Source organism: Hemitrygon akajei, chromosome 10 (assembly GCF_048418815.1).
Source record: "Hemitrygon akajei chromosome 10, sHemAka1.3, whole genome shotgun sequence".
NCBI lineage: Eukaryota > Metazoa > Chordata > Chondrichthyes > Myliobatiformes > Dasyatidae > Hemitrygon > Hemitrygon akajei.
In genome coordinates, this window is record NC_133133.1 from 80986554 (window position 1) to 80998381 (window position 11828).

Consider the following 11828-nt stretch of genomic DNA (forward strand, 5'->3'; position numbering starts at 1 on the left):
GCCCTTTTCAGCTTTCCTCATATCAGACACATACTTCAAGTAAGGCTTCAGTGATATTTCACCCGCAGCCGTCCCGAAACAAAGGTCAATGGGCAACCTTGCCTCGCACCCAAACATATGATAATAGAGTGAGTATCCAGTAGCTTCATTACGTGTACAGTTGTAGCAGTGAACCAGATGCCCAATATGTTGACTCCATCGACTCTTTTTGCTGATCTCCAGAGTCCCGAGCATGTCTAGCAAGGTCCGATTAAATCTCTTTGGCTGGAGATCGCCCTGCAGATGATAGGGCATGGTACTTGATTTCTCAACTCCCAGCATGCCAAGTAACTCATAGATGAGCTTACTCTCAAAGTCCCGTCCCTGGTCACTCTGTATCGGCCGCGGAAGCCCATAATGCACAAAATACTTCTCCTATAACACTTTTGCCACCATAGTTGCCCTCTGATCTTTGGTAGGGAAAGCTTGAGCATACCTAGTGTAGTGGTCTGTGATGACTAAGACATTGGCCGTGTTGCTGGTATCAGGTTCTATGGCCAGGAAATCCATACACACCAGATCCAAAGGCCCCGCACTCTGCAAGTGTGACAACGGAGCAGCGGGCACAAGCAGTGTCTTCTGGCGTATGCAACGAATGCAGGACTTGCAGTACTCTTCAACCTCTGGCCTCATTCGGGGCCAGTAAAACTGGTAGTTGAGCAATCCATAGGTCTTTTCCACCCCCAAACGTCCAGAGTCATCGTGCAGTGACTTCATCACAACCCTCCGCTACTTCTCAGGCAGGACCAGCTGCCAACACTGAGGTTGGTCCAGGGGTGATATTACCCAGTATTAAATTTGGTTCTTCAACCTCAAATGAGGCCATTCTCTCAGTAACAGAGACACTAAAACACGTTGGGTCTTTTCTGCACGGACCACATCCCCCTTTTCAACTGCGTACCAGATAGTACCAAAGCCCAGGTCATCTCGCTGAGCAGCTGCCACTTCCCCAGGACTCAACTCTGGCAGCTGAGTGGTCTTCAGAGCAGTCAGGTCACAGTAAACTAGGGGTAGGGCATCATCAGATGCCCCCAATGGGTCCCCTGCACGATCTGGCCTCTCCTATTCCTTGGCCTGCACGGTTATAGCAAACTGACACATGGCCTTCACCCCGGATGCAGGAACGCTCTCCCACTCCTCGTCCCTCTCCAGTTCCTCGTGCTTCTGTCGGGACAGCGCATCCATATCAACATTCCAGCTCCCCGGCCGGTACTTCAGGCTGAAATCATATACAGACAATGCAACCACCGATGGCCTGTGGAATCCAGTTTCGCCGAGATCAGGATGTAGGTGAGCGAGTTGTTGTCCATCCTCATCTCAAACTTGGCCCCGTAGAGATAGACACTCCACCACCGCCCACTTCAACGCCAAGAACTCCAACTTGTGGGTGGGATAGTTTCTCTCACGGGGTGACAAACTCCGGCTGACAAATGCTACAGGCCTCAACCTGGTGCCCTGATCCTGATACAGGATGACCCCTAACCCCTCACGGCTAGCATCTGTGTGTAGCATATAGGGCAATCGGGGGTCTGCAAAAGCCAGCACCGAGCCTGAGTCAGCATCTCTTTCATCAACTGAAAAGCCTCTGTCCGAAGGGCTCTGACAGGTTCAAATATTCTCCAACCTCCCGTCCTCTCCTCCCTTTCCTTTTCTGTCCCAGAGGAGGGTAGCCATGCAGAAGCTAGTTCAAAGGATGACTCACCTTGCCGTAGCCCTTCACGAATCTCCGGTAATATTCACAGAACCACAAGAACGAGCGCAGAGCGCTCAGAGTCTGGGGCCTCGGTCAAGTGGTCACCTCTTCTATCTTAGCCGGGTCTGTAGCTACTCCATTCCGCGAGATTGTGTGTCCAACATAGCTAACAGATGTCTGGCAGAACTGACATTTGTCCAGGGAAAGTTTTAACCCTTCCTCCTTCAGTCGGCTTAGCACCTTCAGTAGCCTCACTTCGTGTTCTTCCAAGGTGGATCCAAATACTATCAGGTCGTCCAAATATACCAGCACTTCAGGCAAGTTCATATCCTCCACAGTCTTCTCCATGACCCTCTGGAAGGTGGCAGGGGCTCCCGATATGCCCTGGGGCATCCTTTCAAACTGGAAAAATCCCAGAGGGCATATGCATGCCGTCTTCTCTTTATCGGCCTCATTCATCGGGATCTGGTAATGTCTACTCCTCAAGTTCAGCAGACTAAACCATTTTGCCCCACTTGGACAGGCCAGTGCGTCTTCGACCCTCGGGACAGTATACTGCTCAGGGTCCTACAGTCCACACACATTTAAATCTTCCCATTTTTCTTCCGGGCCACTACTATTGGGGACGCATAAGGGCTTCAAGACTCCGTGATGATCTCAGCTTCCTCCAACTTACACAAATGCTGTTGCACGTCTTCCACGTCTGCAGGCACCAGTCACCACGACCTCTCTGGAGACGGGGTGTCCTCAGTCACCCGAATGATGTGGCGAGTGCTCCTGGAACAGCCCACATCAAACTCGTCTAAGGAAAAAACATCTTACAGCATCAACATCTTCTCCACCAGCCTCCGCTACCAACCCACCGGCACAGATGAGGCCCCAAAGTTAAAAGACTCAGTGGTCAACTTCTCCCTGTTTTCCAAATGCTCTCCCCCAGCGGGCCTCATGGGGGCACTATGCACCACCGTCACCAGGAACAAATGCACCAGGGGCATTCCTCGCTTAAAAGTGAACTCCCTTTTCGTGCTGTTCCTGACGATCACCACCATCCTGCATGCCTGCACCACTGAGGGCTTCTGTAGCTCGGGTCTCACCAGCACCCCAGCCGGAAATCTCGATTCCCCCTCGAGATCTTCCGGGGTGTCCACGAAAAGGGCTTCACCCTCAGGCACTCCGGGGAATCTGGGAGTCCTCATCACTCTTGCTACTTCCCCAGGTCATACCACCCAGGGCTTCAACTGGGCACAACACGCAGTTCCTCTTTCAAATTCCGTGTCCAGCCCAGTGCAGGCACACATTTCCTTAAAAGCAGCTCGAAACACTGGGTGTACCGACAGGGTCTCCAAAAAATCCTCACCCGCCTTCTCCTTGCAGACCCCAAGGAGTCTCCACACAATAGGGTTGTTGGTCCCCACCAGAATTGACACACCACCAGTCACAACTGGGTCCGGGAAAACCAGCAGCAAGGCCTCATGAGCCTCAGACACTCCCACCTCAGCCTCTAAGAATTGCAGTTTCACTGACAAATAGCCATTGTATGGGTAATCACCAGCACTGATACCCCAAATTTCCAGTGCACTTAAGGGTGTCAAGGGTAAATGCTGCAAATACTGATCATAGAATGACCAGTACAGTAATGTGACCTGCGACCCAATGTGTATGGCTTGTGCACCTATTCCCTCTATCCGTATTGATACGCTGGATCGGGATCCCACCATTCCTTTGGGGATAGGGTCTATTCCTCTCAGGGGTCCCGTGGCACATTCCTGGGAATATGTTTCCCCAGAGACTCCAGGCTGTTCCCTTACTGGGTCTCCTCTAAGTTTCCTGATCCCTCTTCCTGCTGGGACACCCGTGGACTCGCTCTCTGAGGGGCTCCCTACCATTCACATTCCTGCTTGAAGTGGCCCCTCTTCCCCACAGTTATAACACACGCCTCATCTCACAGGACGCCAGACTCCCCCTGGCCGTTGTGCAGTCTTTCCCTTCACGGAGGGGCCCTCTCTGCTAGTCCCCTCATGCGGATGGACCCCACCTGCCATGACCCCCCATCTCCCGATTAGAGCTGGCCCCAGTCACTTCACTACAAGGGGCTACCACGGAGGACTGCACCGTACTGACGGAGCCCTCCTCCGACTCAAATGCATCCTCCTCCTCCCTCACCTCTCTGGACAACTGAACAAAGGATGGCGGGGGGGGGGGGGTGGAATGCATTCTACGGGACTGCCAGAGACTCATAGTAATCATGTCATGGCTCTGTGTGCCCCTGTCTACCTGGTCTATCCTTATCTGATCCGCCTCAGTCCTCGAAATGCCCCCCTCCCCTCCTCAGCGCCTCTAACAATTTAGCCTTCGCTCAATTCTGAAAAGATACTCAGAAAGCTTTTCCCCTTTCTCCTGATGCAGGTTCTGAAGCCCCCCTAAAAGCTCCATTGTGCTCCCTGTCAGACCAAAAGCCTCTTCCAATGCTTTTAGATACTCAGAGAAGCATAGGGCTGGTTAGCTTTCACGCCTCTTACTACCTCAGCCGCCACCCCCCTGAAACTTTCAACCAATCGCTGTCTCTTTTCTTCCTCAGAACACTGCCTCTCACCTAGCAGCTGAGAGACATGCTCAACCCATCTCTCATAATCATCTTCCCCTTCGGGGGTGGGAGTCCTCCCTGAGAAAATTCTCAAATTCTGACGAGGGCCCGCTGCCTTGTTAACCAGGGAGTTGATGCCAGGCACTAATTAAGTTTTCCAAATCTGACCACTCCCTTCCTTCATTTCTCAGAAACGATAGAACCCGATCTCTAAAATCCCCACCCCCAGCTTCAGGCAACTCCTCTGGTATCCCATCAGACCCGTCCTCCATGACGATGTGCACCGGGGTCACCAACACACATTGGCTGTCCCACCTCCGTGACATCAGCACTAGTCTGAACTAACACAAAGCCTGAGTCCGCCATTTTTCCAAACTTCCTGGCTGCGATCTCGACATTACAAACAGCTTTAACCATACTCAGCTTGACTCGGGCTTGGACTCCGGAACTAGTCGAAGACATGATGTGGTCTTGGGAGACAGGAACCTCGGAACACACTGCTAGAAGCCTTGACTTGGTCTTGGGGAGGACAGGAACACAGAGTTTTGGTCTAGAGCACAGGAGCCTTGGACTTGAGAGACAGGAACATGGAACACAGAGCTGGGATCCCTCCTTGGGAACAGGACATAGGACTGGGACTCATACACAGAATGTTGAGCACGACGAGACGATTTCCAACACTAGGTAGCGGCAAACAGCCAGAGCTACCTAGCGAAGGCTTGGACACAGAGACAGTTCCAACTCAACAATAGACAGTTCCTTATCTTGACGCAGCAAGGCTCCGGTCTCATTCCGGTGTTTGAACTTGACAAGGTTGCAGGCAAGACTCCAGAAGGAAGGGAAGTGAAGGGAATGGAACAGTCCAGACTCAGGGTAACGGCAAAGACAGCCTGGCTTACCCAACAGAGGCAAGGACAGGATACTGACAGGACAAACCAGCAACCACACTCGAACCCAGGGCCACTTATATTCGCAGCTCCAAGACGAGAATCAGGTGCCTATGATTAAGCCCAACTGAAACAAGGGACAGCTGGAAGACCTGGAGTCCAGAGTCCACAGGCCAGACTATGAACCGGAACACGGACTTCATGGACTGGACTATGACATGATGGTAGTCATGAGGGGAGTGCGGGGACTCGATGTGATGGTATTTGATGATGGATGCTGCATTCTGTGGCCGAGCTCCTTGTAAGTGTGGCCAGTGGTTGGTTGGCCTTTGCCTGTGATGGACTGGACTCTATCCACCACCTTCTGTAGACTTTTCCATTCCTCAGCATTGGTGTTTCTGTACTAGGCTGTGATCAAAGATTTTTAAATGTAATTTCCAGTAAAGGAAAACTCAATAAATATTACTCAGATCCAATGCAGTATTAAAAAACACAACAAGATAAAGAACACAACAATATTATAAAAACATGATAAACATAAATATGGAAGATAGTTTATGTTCATAGATTGATTGTATGGCCATAAGTTGATGTTAGTCACAGAAACATTTGTACATGAGGTTAGTGATAGGAAATAATAAGCTGCTGGTGGTTAGGAGTATGGAGCGGTGAGTTAGTGGTGGAGATGTTGATAAGTCTTACTGCTTGTGAAAAGTAACTGTTTTTGTTTCTGATGGTCCTAGTAGCCTCCTCCCTGATGGGAGTGGGACAAACAATCCACAAGCTGGGTGTGTGGGATACTTCAAGACATTACTGGCCCTTTTCTGGCAACTTTCTGTATCTACTGTATGTCCTTCATGATGGGCAAGTTGGCGCTGGTGATGCATTGGGCAGTTTTGACTACCCTATGCAGACCCTTCCATGTAGTTTCCGTACCATGCAGTGATGCAGCTTGTTAGAATATTCTCTAGTCCACACCTATAGAAGGATTTGAGTACGAGTGTGCATAGTCCAGCTCACTTCAGCCTCTTTAGAAAGTAGAGAGGTTGGTGAAATTTTCTGATGCTGTAGGATGTGTGCTGGGATCATAAAGAGTTGTGTGAGATATGCACTCCTAGGAGTTTGAACCTGCTAACAGTTTCCACTGCTGTGCTGCTGATGTAAAGAGGAGTGTAGCTAGTGTGAGTTCTCCTGAAATCAATAATCATTTCCTTTGTCTTGGTGACACTGAGGAAGAGGTTATTAGCCTGGCACCAGACCTTCATCTCTTCCATCTTCTCTGTAGGTCATCTCATCCATCTCATTGTTGTGGATGATGAACCCCAGCACTGTTATGTCATCGGTGAACTTGACAATTTGATTACAATAATGGCTTTGGCCATGTAGTCATGTATGAGCAGTGTACAGTTAATGGGCTCAATACACAGCCCTGGGGAGGAGCCCATTTTGAGGATAATGGGGAGAAATGTGCAGTTGTGCATCCTGACTATCTGAGGTCCATTGGTTTGGAAGTCCAACAGCCAGCTGCACAGTGGTGTATTCAGACAGAGGAGTAGGAGTAGCAGTTTGTTCACCAAGGTCTGTGGGACAATAGTGTTGAATGCTGAACTGAAATCCAGAAACTACATTCTGACATAAGTGTTGTTGCTGTCTAGGTGTGTCAGGGCCAGGTACATGACAGATGCTATGCCATCTGTTTTAGAGAGTTCTTTCAGTAAACATGTTGATGAACGTGGCAGGAATTCAGTTTTTGATTACCAGTCATTCAAAGCATTTCATGATGATTAGTGTGAGTGCCACTGGACAGTGGTTGTTTAGTTCTGAAGGTGTAGAGTTCTTTGATACGGGGTGATGGTGGCTGATTTGAAACATATGAGGACAGTAGCCTGGATGAGTGGTGATGTGCTGAAGATGACCGTGAAGACATCAGCGAGCTGGCATACACTCTCCCTGAGAACTTGACTCGACTATCGGCTCGATTGCCTTAATGGAGTTGACACTGCAGACTTTCTGACGTTTGCTGCTTTTACAATGCCTGTTCACCTGGGAGAGGGGTAGATTTTGTGGCTGGTGTTGTGTTGCATGCCTCAAATTGTGCATAAAAGCTGCTAAGAGTGTCAGTGAGGGAGACACGTCTAGTACAGTAGTAGAGTCGACACTGCTTTTCCTTGAGTGGGTCGGATGCTCTGTTGGTTTGTTTGTTTATGCTCTGTGTAGCCCGTGCTGTCTCCGATGCTGTTGACACTGTCACAGTTCACTTCTATATTAGATCTATCAATTGCTGTTGCCTGTGAATCAACAGAGGCATTTATAGTAGGCATATAATGCTTCAAATTGAAACACGAGGAAATCTGCAGATGCTGGAAATTCAAGCGACACACACAAAATGCTGGTGGAACACAGCAGGCTATGACTGTACTTCTTCCTATTGATGCTGCCTGGCCTGCTGCGTTCCACCAGCATTTTGTGTGTGATGCTTGAAACTGACTTTTGAACGCCACGCGTCTGGCCTTGTGAATACATATTACCGTACAGTACATCCCTCAGCAGCATCACTGAATAATTCAGCCCCACTGTAGCACCAACAAAAAAAATCTCTGACGCCGCCAGTGGTAATGCCCTTCATTCCCAAACGCATACACCGTGGAGTATCACTGTGAGGCGTGGCGGTCTTGTCCCTCTTGATGCCTAAAATATGATTTATCCTGGCTACTCTGGGAGCCGTTCTGTCCCTAGAATTGAAAGCAGTGTCCCTGGCTTTTAATAGGAGGCGCTCCTCAGCGTTCAGCCAGGGTTTTGGTTGATCCTGGCCTTGAGTCACAAACGTTGTCTGCACACTTACTGATGTAGCCGCTGAGGCATGTTTCTCGAGGCATATTCCTCGAGGTCTGTGTCTTCTCAGTTTCTGATGGCTTCTTTGAACATTTGTCAGTTCATCCGTTCAAAACAGTCCTGAGGCGTGGAGATTGCCTCATTAGGCCACACGGTAATGGTCCTTTTGACTGGTTTCTGAGATTAACATTATGGAGATGGGTTTAGAGAGGCCAGGATGAGGGAATAGGATGGCTTTGTAAATACCGTGTCGGTTTATATCAGCATGATCAAATATGCTCCCGCCCCCTCCCGTGGCAATGGTGACGTGTTGGTGGAGTTTGGATAAAATGTAATCCGACCAGTTAGGATACTCCCCACTGTGCATCTATAGAAGTTTGTCACTCACATTATTTTATATTTGTACGTCTCTCGCGTGCTATTCAACTCCCCATGTTGTCTATCCAACTGAACCAGGGTGAATTTCGAGTGATCCATTCACCCACCAAACCTCATGTCTTTGATATAGGAGAGGAAACTGGAATACACTAATAATACCGACACAGTGACGGGAAAACATGCACATTCCACGCACAGACATCATCGAAGGTCAGGAGGACAGGACAGCAGCACCTCCCGCTCTGCCATTGTGCCACTCCGCGTCATCTCGCTGCCTGCAGGCAAAGATTAGTTTGTTTTGTTGCGAATGGGATTGAATATTGTGCAGTCATGAACAAACATCAAATTTCTGATTTATTTCTGACTTTTAGTGGAAGGAAGGTCATTTATAATACTTTTCAAAACTGGTTTTACCTGCCACTAGGACCCGATGAAGTCCTACATCGATATAATAGTGCTGTATTGATTTATCTTAACCCTCCTGACACAGAGGGCAGTTTGAATATTCTCTCCGTGATCTTTTGAGTTTCCCCAGCGGCTGATATGTCGTATCACATCCTGGTTGGCTACTGTAAATTATCCTAAATGTAGCTGTCTGGCTGAAGAATTGAGGAATGTAATATTGGTCGCTGTATATTGGAATGACTGGCAGCTGTAAAGGAGTACATTGCAGGAATTTAATTGTAAACAGGGATCGTTCTGTAAGTACACGGTATCTGAGTGCACCATCTGCACTCTTCAAACACTGAACCAACAAAATGAAAAGAATAAATTCACCCGACAACAAGTGATCTCATGTATATCTTTATTTCCTATTGGATAATACACATCAATTTGTCCAATCCGAGAGAGGTACACAGTGTGAATGAAAGCGGAAGATACAAATCGCAGCGGACTGCTGATCAAAGTTTACCTTCACAGACGGAGCCTCTTTAATCAAAACTCCAGTGCAGGTAAAGACAAGACATTGAATGGCAAACTTAATATATTTATTACCATTACAGAGATTAATCTTGTTAGTTTGAGACAATTCTGGGTAGTTTATGTGTTTGTAAACTGGGCGAACGATCACAAAACATATATATTGCACGAAGAATTGGTGAAAACTCCTGATCTGGTGTTACTTTGACCTATTTTCTGCCTCATTTACTAGCGTGTAGACATTTTATAACGGGGATCTGCGGGTTTTCGAGTGAAGTTGAAGTTGAGCACGTAACGACAGCAGCAAGCTGCCCTAAATTGATAATCAGAATCAGGTTTAATATCACCGGCATATCTTGTGACATTTGCTAGCGTTGCGGCAGCAGTACAATACAATACATGATAAATGTTAAAAAAAAACCTGAATAACAGTAACTATATCCGTGTATATTAAATTACAATGCAATACATGATAAATGTAAAAATATTGAATAACAGTAAGTATACATGTATATATCAACTAGTTAAATTAAAACAAGTAGTGCAAAACACAACAAATAAAAAATAATCTGGTACATAAAGAGGTTAGGGGGTTTCCAGGAAACGGGAGAGCTGGGTGACGCAAACCTCGATTCTGTCAACCACAGTGTGTTGCAATACAAGAGCTTATTGCAAATCCGCTAGAAAACAAGTGAGGGAAAAAAGTAAAAACACAAAATGCTGGCAGAACTCAGCAGGCCAGACAGCATCTATGAGAGGAGGTAGTGACGACGTTTCGGGCCGAAACCCTTCATCAGGAGTGAAGACTCCTGGAAAAAGTTCTTGCTTGCGTTTAGTTCACTTTGCCAGCTTATCTGACCATTCCCAGTACTGCATGAGACTGTATCACAAGACTTTACGGCAAGCTGCAGATAAAGTAACAAATTCTCTGACCCACGGACTTTGAAGGGAAGTATGGAGTCCCAGCCGTTTGCGGGCTCCTCTCTCATGTCTCCACCCGGACAGGGAGGCCGTGAAGAGTTAGCACCCAGTTCATAATTGAGTGTGGCCATGGAAATTGCTCGAGCCATCTGACATTTCAAGTGCGATGTTGTTATTTTATATTATTTAAAAGAGGGAAACAAAGGATGTTAAGGAGAAATTTCAGAGACAGAGCTAAACTGGAAAGTGATAAGTTGTTCGACATAATTCCACATGGCTGGAATTTCAGGAAATAATTCCGAAGGCACAGGATACACACATCCCAAAGAGGAAGAATATTCGAAAGCCAAGGTGACACAATCGTGGATAACAACAGTCAAAGTCAACATAAAATCCAAAGAGAGCGCATATAACAGAGCAAAAATTAGTGGCAGTTAAAAGGAAGGGACTTTCAAAAACAACAGAAAGCAAATAAAAATTCATTAAGATAAAGATGGAAAACAAAAATATCAGAATCAGGTTTATTATCACTGGCATGTGACTTGAAATTTGTTAACTTGTTACATTTGTAATGTATCACAGCAGTTCAATGTGATGCATAATATAGAATAGAACAAATAATAATATACTGAAATGATTTTTTTAAAAACTTGCAAGAAATAGAAATACTGTATATCTAAAACAAGTGAGGTAGTCTCCAAGGCTTCAATGTCCATTTAGGAATTGGATGGCAGAGGGGAAGAAGCTGTTCTTGAATCGCTGAGTGTGTGCCCTCAGGCTTCTGTACATCTACCTGGTCGTAACAGTGAGAAAAGGCATGCCCTGGGTGCTGGAGGTCCTTATTAATGGATGCTACCTAGGCTAGTATCCAAAATGGAGCTGACTAGATTTCCAACCCTCTGCAGCTTCTTTCAGTCCTGTACAGTAGGCCCACGCCCCATACCAGACAGTGATGCAGCCTGTCAGAATGCTCTCCACGGTACATCTATAGAAGTTTTGAGTGTATTTGTTGACATGCCAAATCTCTTCAAGCTCCTAATAAAGTACAGCCGCTGCCTTGCCTTCTTTATAACTACATCAATATGTTGGGACCAGATTAGATCCTCAGATATCTTGACATCCAGAAACATGAAACTGCTCACTCTCTCCACTTCTGATCCCTCTGTGAGGATTGGTATGTGTTCGTCTTACCCTTCCTGAAGTCCACAATCAGTTCTTTTGACCTACTGACGCTGAGTACCAGGTTGTTACTATGGCACCATTCCACTAGTTGGCAAATCTCACTCCTGTAAACCCTCTCGTCACCATCTGAGATTCCACCAACAATGGTTGTATCGCCAGCAAATCTATAGATGGTAATAACCCATCTGATAATAAACCTGATTCTGATAATAAATATTTCACATCAGTCTTCACTGCCAACACTAGCAGTATGGTGGAAGTTCCAGGTTTTGGGGGTCATGAAGTGTGGGAAGTTACCATTGCTAGAAAGAAGGTTCTTGGGAAACTGATAGGTCTGAAATTATATAAATCACCTGGATTGAATGGTGTACACATCTGAGTTCTGAAAGAG